The sequence below is a fragment of the Mus pahari genome, chromosome 3 (genome assembly GCF_900095145.1).
Source record: "Mus pahari chromosome 3, PAHARI_EIJ_v1.1, whole genome shotgun sequence".
Lineage (NCBI taxonomy): Eukaryota > Metazoa > Chordata > Mammalia > Rodentia > Muridae > Mus > Mus pahari.
In genome coordinates this window covers 72,644,707-72,653,531 of record NC_034592.1, presented here as the reverse complement: position 1 = coordinate 72,653,531, position 8,825 = coordinate 72,644,707, and positions in this window count along the sequence as shown.

The following is an 8,825-nucleotide window of genomic DNA, read 5'->3' as shown; positions in this document are numbered from 1 at the left end:
TCTCTCTCTCTCTCTCTCTCTCTCTCTCTCTCTCTCTCTCCACACACACACACACACACACACACACACACAGCCTAACTCCTTGAACATCAAAGCAATAGGAACAAAAAATCGTTGGTTATTAAGACCTCTTATTTTCAGTGGATTTATTCCCTTGGGGAAAAAAGGCATAGACTAACAGAGTAGTTATGTAAACAGGATCTGCTTCATACAAAAAACACACCTCAGCAACATTGATAGATCCTACCTTAGAGTAAAGGGATGGAAAACAGATCTTCCAAGCAAATGACCCCAAGAAATAAATTGGAGTAGACATTCTAATATCTAATAAAGTGAACATTCAACCAAAAGCAATCAAAAGAGATAGGGAAGGATACAACATACTCACCCAAGAAAAAACTACCAAGATGACCTCTCAACTGTGAACATTTATGTCCCAAATGGAAAGGCATCCACATTCATAAAATAAACATTAATACAGCTTAAATCACACATTTAATAACACACATTATTAGTGAGAAACTTCAACACTCCACTGTCACCAATAGGCAGATAATCAAAATAAATTAAATGGAGAAATAAAGAAACTAACAGAAGCTGTGAATCAAATGGACATAGCAAATATTTGAAGAATACTTCATGAAAACAGAAAATAATATACTTTCTTCTCAGCGCTTCTTGGAAGCTTACCAAAACTGACCATGCACTAGGTCAAAGCACAGTCCTGGTCAGATATAAGACTGAAATAACCTCTTTCATCTTCTCATATTACCATAGATTTAAAGTGGAATTTAACAGCAACAAAAGAAACAACAGAAAGCTTACAAACTCATGGAAACTGAACAACCCTCTACTTAGTGACCACTGTGTCAAAGAAGAAATGATTAAAGAAATCAAAGACTTTCTAGAATTCAATGAAGATGAAGGCACAACATTCTTAAACTTATGGGACACTATGAAGGTAGTGCTAGGAAAGTTCATAGCACTTCAAATAAAATCAGACAGTTTTTTTATATTTTTTTAAAGATTTATTTATTTATTATATGTAAATACACTGTAGCTGTCTTCAGACACTCCAGAAGAGGGCGCCAGATCTTGTTACGGATGGGTGTGAGCCACCATGTGTTTGCTGGGATTTGAATTCAGGACCTTACCTGCTGAACTCGGGTGCTCTTACCTGCTGAGCCATCTCACAAGACCCCAGTTTTTATATTAATGATTTAAAATTACTCCTGAAATCTCTAGAGCAAAAAAAAATCAAACATGCCTAAGAAGAGTAAATGACAGCAAATAATCAAACTCAAAGCTGAAATCAACCTATTACAAACAATCAACAAAATAAAGAGCAGGTTCTTTGAGAAAATCAACAAGGTGTACAAACCTTTAGCCACACTAACTAAAACACACAGAGACAGTACCCAAATTAACAAAATTAGAAATGAAAAGGAGACATAACTACAGAAACTGAAGAAATACAATCATCATGTCTTACTTCAAAAGCCTGTACTCCAAAAAAATGAAAAAAACAATCTAGGATATGAAATGTGTGATTGTCTTGATAGATTCCATTTACCAAAGTCAAATTAAGATCACGTTTTAAAAAATTAACCTGTCCTTCAACCCCTAAGGAAATAAAAGTAGTCAGTAGAAATCTCTCAACAACAACAACAACAAAATCCATGCTAGATGGTTTTAATGAAGAATTTTTTTGAGACTTTCAAAGAAGAACAAATATAAATTCTTCTCAAACTTTATCACAAAATAGAAAGAGGAACATTTTCAAACTCATTCTATGATGCTACAATCACTCTGATACCTGTACTACATAAGAACTCAACAAAGAAAGAGAATTTCAGACCAATCATCCTTATTAATACTGAAGAAAAATGACTCAGTAAATACAAACAAAATCCAAGAACACATCCAACACACCATCAAGCATGATCAAGTAGGTTTCATACCAGGGATGCTGGGGGTGGTTCAATATATAAATATCAATCCATGTATTCTACTATATGAACAAATGAAAGAAAATAAACAAACATATGATCATCTGAGTAGGAAAAAAACTCAGATAAAATACAATAACCCTTCATATTAAAAGTCTCTGTCCGAAAGATCACGGATACAAGGTACATACCTAAATAAAAGGGGGGTGGGCAATATACAGCAAGACAAGAGTCAAAATCAAAATAAATGAAGAGAACTTAAAGCAATTCCACTACAGAGACAAAGCAAGGTTGTCCAATTTCCACTTATCTCTTTAATATAGTACATGAAGTTCAAGATAGGAAAACAAGAAAACTAAAAGAAATCAAGGGGAAAAATTAAAATGGAAGAAGTCAAAGTATTACAATTCATGGATGATATAATAGTATGCATATATGATACCCATAACTCTACAAAATAACTCCTATAGCTAATAAACACCAGCAAAGTGGCTAGATACAAAATTAACTCTAAAAAGCCAGTACCCACCCTTCATACAAATGATAAATGGGGTGAAAAAGAAATTGGGGAAAACATCCTTCAGAGTAGCTACAAATATAAAATATCTTTCCATAACTCTAAGTAAGTGAGAAATCAACATAACAAGAACTTCACATCCCTAAAGAAAAAGAATTAAGGAAGATATCAGAATTTGGAAAGATGAAGTCCCTTCCAGTCTGCGCCAGCTCCTGGTCACATTGGGAGCAAATTTGGAGGACAGTTGAATGGTCCCCAGAGTACTCTCCACAAGATCTTAGGATCACTGGTGAGTGGAACACAACATCTGTTCCAAACCAATCATGACAGGCCTATGAGAGCAGGAGCAAGGGCACGGAGCCCTGCCTGACTAGCTGCTCAGGTTCCTTCTGATCTATGCTGGTATACCTTGGTTTCAAACACACCAGACTGCCCCATGGTCCTCAGAGGAGACACCAATTCCAGGCACTGTAACACACCCAGGATCTTAGGATTCCAGGATCCCAGGATAACAGGAGCTTGGTCACACCAGTATCTCAGGGTCTCAGAGGAAGCTGGACTGCCAAGAACTCTGACACACCCAGAATCTCAGGTTCACAGGAACCCACAATCAAAGGATCACAGAGAAATCTGGACTCTAAGGAGTCCTGAATCAACTGGGATTATAGGAAGGACAGGCTCCAATCAGAGAGCAGCAAGCACTTGAGATAATTAGATGTCAGGAGGCAAGCATAAGTACAGAAGCAACAGAAACCAAGGTTACTTGGCATCATCAGAACCAAACCCTCCCACCATCGCAAGTCCTGAATCGACCATCACACCAGAAAAGCAAGAAGTGGATCTAAAGTCACTTCTCGTGATGATGATGGAGGAATTTAAGAAGGAAATAAATAACTCCCTTAGAGAAATACAGGAAAACACAGGTAAACAACTAGAAGCCCTTAAAGCGGAAACACAAAAATCCCTTAAAGAGGTACAGGAAAAAACTACCAAACAGGTGAAAGAATTGAACAAAACCATCCAGGACCTAAAAATGGAAGTATCAACAATAAAGAAATCACAAAGGGAGACAACCCTGGAGATGGAAATCCTTGAAACAAATTCAGGAATCATTATCAACAGAACACAAGACATGGAAGAGAGAATCTCAGTTGCAGAAGATTCCATAGAAAACATGGACATAACAATCAAATAATATGCAAAATGTAGATACCTAAACCATACAAATGTAGAAAGATCCTTAGTCAAAACATATAGGAAATCCAGGACACAATGAGAAGACCAAACCTAAGGATAATAGGTATAGATGAGAATGAAGACTTTCAACTTAAAGGACCAATAAATATCCTCAACAAAATTATAGAAGAAAACTTCCCTAACTTAAACAGAGAGATGCCCATGAACATGCAAGAAACCTACAGAACTCTAAATAGACTAGACCAGAAAAGAATTTCCTCCCAACACATAATAATCAGAACAACAAATGCACTAAATAAGGATAGAATATTAAAATCAGTAAGGGAAAATGGTCAAGTAACATGAAAGCAGACCTATCAGAATAACACCAGACTTCTCACCAGAGACTATGAAAGCCAGCAGATCCTGGACAGATGTTATACAGATCCTAAGAGAACACAAATGCCAGCCCAGGCTACTATACCCAGCAAAACTCTCAATTACAATAGATGGAGAAAACAAATTATTCTATGACAAAACCAAATTCAAACAATATCTTTCCATGAATCCAGCCCTTCAAAGGGTAATAAAGGGAAAACCCAACACAAGGAGGAAAATGACACCCTAGAAAAAGCAAGAAAGTAATCCTTCAATAAACCTAAAAGAAGATAGCCTCAAGAACAGAATCCCAACTCTAACAGCAAAAATAACAGGAAGTAAAAATTCCTTTTCCTTAATATCTCTTAATTCCCAAATAAAAAGACATAGACTAACAGACTGGCTACATAAATAGGACCCAACATTTTGCTGCATATTGGAAACCCACCTCAGCGACAAAGACAGACACAACCTCAGAGTTCTATGAAGCAACAATTACTCTGATACCTAAACCACATAAAGACCCAACAAAGAAAGAGAACTTCAGACCAATTTCCCTTACGAATATTGATGCAAAAATACCCAATAAAATTCTTGAAAACTGAATCTAAGAACACATCAAAACGATCATCCATCATGATCATGTAGGCTTCATCCCAGGGATGAAGGGATGATTCAATATACAGAAATCCTTCAATGTAATCCACTATATAAACAAACTCAAAGACAAAAACCACATGATCATCTCATTAGATGCTGAGAAACATTTGACAAAATTCAACACACCTTCATGAAAAAAGTCTTGAAAAGATCAGGAAGTCAAGGCCCATGCCAAAATATAATGAAAGCAATATACTGCAAACCAATAGCCAATATCAAACTAAATGGAGAGAAACTTGAAGCAATCCCATTAAAATCAGGGACTAGACAAGGCTCCCTATTCTCTCCCTATTCAATATACTACTTGATGTCCTACCCAGAAAAATTAGACAGCAAAAAGAGATCAAAGGAATACAAATTGGAAAGGAAGAAGTTAAAATATCACTATTTGCAGATGATATGATAGAACATATAAGTGACCCCAAAAATTCGATCAGAGAACTCCAAAACCTGATAAAATTCATACAAAGCTCTAGTCTAAGTGGATCAGGCACTCCACATAAAACCAGAGACACTGAAACTTATTGAAGAGAAAGTGGGGAAGAGCCTCGATGATATGGGCACAGGGGAAAGATTGATGAACAGAACATCAATGACTTGTGCTGTTAGAACACAAATAGACAAATGGGACCTCATAAAATTGCAAAGCGTCTGTAAGGAAAAGGACACTGTCAATAAGACAAAACAGCAACCAACAGGTTGGAAAAAGATCTTTACCAACCCTAAATCTGATAGGGAGATAATTATATATATATATATATATATATATATATATATATATATATATATATATANTATATATATATATATATATATATATATATATATATATATATATATATATATATATCTCAAGAAGTTGGACTTCAGATAACCAAATAACCCTATTAAAAATTGGGTACAGAGCTAAACAAAAAATTGTCAACTGAGGAATTATGAATGGCTGAGAAGCACCTAAAAAAAAAGTTGAATATCCTTAGTCATTAGGGAAATGCAAATCAAAACAACCCTGAGATTCCACCTCATACTTGTCAGAATGGCTAAGATCAAAAATTCAGGTGACAGCAGATGTTGCTGAGGATGTGGAGAAAGAGGAACACTCCTCCATTGTTGGTGGGATTGCAAGCTGTTACAACTACTCTGGTAATAAGTTTGGCCATTCATCAGAAAATTGAACATAATTCTACTGGAAGATCCACCAATACCACTCCTGGGTATATACCCAGAAGATGTGCCAACATGTAATAAGGACACATAGCAGCCTTATTTATAATAGCAAGAAGCTGGAAAGAACCCAGATATCCCTCAACAGAGGATGAATGCAGAGAATGTGGTACATTTTCACAATGGAGTACTACTCAGCTATTAAATACAATGAATTAATGAAATTCTTAGACAAATAGATGGATCTGGAGGATATCTTCCTAAGTGAGGTAACCCAATCACAAAAGAACATACATGATATACACTCACTGATAAGTGGATATGAGCCCAGAAGCTCTGAATACCCAAGATATAATTTGCAAAACAAATGAAACTCAAGAAGGAAGACCAAAGTGGATCCTTCAATCCTTCTTAGAATAGTGAACAAAATACCCAGGGAAGGAGTTACAGAGACAACATTTGGGGCAGAGACTAAAGGAATGAACATACAGAAACTGCCCCACCCAGAGATCCATCCCATAAGCAACCACCAAACTCAGACACTATTGCAGATGCCAACAAGTGCATGCTNACAAGAGCCTGATATAGCTGTCTCCTGAGAGGCTTTGCCAGTGCCTGACTAATACAGAAGTGGATCCTCACAGTCATCCATTAGACATAGCACAGGTTCCCCAGTGAAGGAGCTAGAGAAAGCATTCAAGGAGCTGAAGGGGTCTGCAGCTCCCTAGAAGGAACAACAATATGAACTAACCAGTAACCCCAGAGCTCCCTGGGACTAGGGACTAAACTGTCAATCAAACAAAACACAGGGAGTGATGTGTGGCTCCAGCTGCATAAGTAGCAGAGGATGGCCTAGTAGGTCATCAATGGGTAGAGATGTCCTTGGTCCTGTAAAGGTTCTATACCCCAATATAGGAGAATGCATGGCCAGGAATTGGAGGTGGGTGTGTTGGGGAGCAGGATGAATGGGGATAGGATAGGGGATTTTCGGAGGGGAAACTAGGAAAGCAGATAACATTTGAAATTTAAATAAAGAAAATATCTAATAAAAAAGACAGATGTAAAAAAAATGTCAATTTTGTAGTTTCTGTGAAAATTGTGAATAGTTCTATCTAAAAACCTAGACATAACACTCCACTCCTTGGAATATAGCCAAAGTTCCTCCAAAATCCCACAGAGACATTTATTTGCTCATCTATGATTATAGCAGCTTTACTCATAGTAGCCAGAAACTGGAAACAACCCTGATGCCCCTCAACTGGAGAATGGATAGAGAAAATGTAGTTTATTTACACCATGGAATATTATTCAGCTATTAAAAACAAGAACATCATGAATTGTGCAGGCAAATGTATGGAACAAGACAATATCATGCTGAGTGGGGAAACCAAGACTCCAAACTATGCACGGTATGTGCTCACTTGTAAGTGGATATTAGTCAAAACATACTGTATACACTGGTACACTCCACAGAGCCAAAGAGGTTAAAAGAAAAGGAATGCCCAAGGGAAGATGCTTGAATTTCACTGGGAAGAGGGAATAAAACAGTCATAGGATGCAGATGGAGTGAGGGTACTGTGTGGAAGAGGGATATGAATGGGAATATGGAGGGGGGTTCAGAATCAGTTATGAGGAGAGATAGAAGAGACAGCCAGGTGGCAAGGAGACTAAACAGGAATCTACAGTTCCTGGGGGTGGAGTGGTTTAGGATGCATCTCTAGAATGTGGCAGAGACCTGGCATAGACTTCCCAGATGTCTATGAGGCTGATTTTGAGACTCTGAGCAGTGGGAATATAGAACCTGAAGTGGCCAACCCCTGCAACTATGCAGTTCTCCCAGTGAAGAGATAAGAAGACTAACCCACCCACAAAACTTTCAATGCAAAATTTGTCCTGTTTATAAGAAATTCAGTTACAAAAATGGATCAGAGCCTGAGGGAATAGCCATCCAGTTATTGCCTCAACTTGAGACTCTTTCCAAGGGCAAGCCACAATCCCTGACACTCACTGACCAGAGCCTAGCACAACTGTCCTCTGAGAGGTTCTACCCAGCAGCTGACTGAAACATATGCAGAGGCTCACAGCTAAAAATTGGACAGATCTCAGGGAGATCAGGAAGATTTGAGAGAAGGATGGAGTTCCCTGGAAGGTATAAGAACTCTACTGGGAGACCAACAGAGTCGACTAACCTGGATCTTTAGAGGCTCTCAGAGACTCACCCACCAAGCAAAGTGCATAAACAAGTTGCACCTACTATCACACAAATATGTAGCAGATGTGCAGTGGTACCTTCTTGTGGGTCCCCTAACAATTGGAGCAGGGGCTTTCCCTAAAGCTACTTCTTTCAATGGATCCCAGTTCCCTAACTAGAACAGCTTCAGGAGGAGAGTATGTGCCTAGTCTAGCAGAAGGTTTTATATACCAGGGTGTACTGGTTAGTTTTGTGTCAACTTGACACAACTGGAGTTATCACAGAGAAAGGAGCTTTAGATGGGGAAATGCCCCCATGAGATCCAGCTGTGGGGCATTTTCTCAATTAGTGATCAAAGGGAAGGTCCCCTTGTGGGTAGTGCCATCTCTGGGTTGGTAGTCTTGGATTCTATAAGAAAGCAGGCTGAGCAAGCCAGGGGAAGCAAGCCAGTAAAGAACATCCCTCCATGGCTTTTGCATCAGCTCCTGCTCCCTGACCTGCTTGAGTTCCAGTCCTGACTTTTTTCAGTGATGAACAGCAATGTGGAAATGTAAGCCGAATAAACCCTTTTCTCCCCAGCTGCTTCTTGGTCATGATGTTTGTGCAGGAATAGAAATGCTGACTAAGACAAAGGGTTATAGGATACACAGGGCATGCTTACACACTCTCAGATGAGAAGGCAAGTGGTAGGAAGGAGGAACAATGTGAGGGGCAGACTGAGAGGAGGGGTCTGTGATTAGAATATAAGTGTATCACTATCATATATATATATATATATATATATATATAT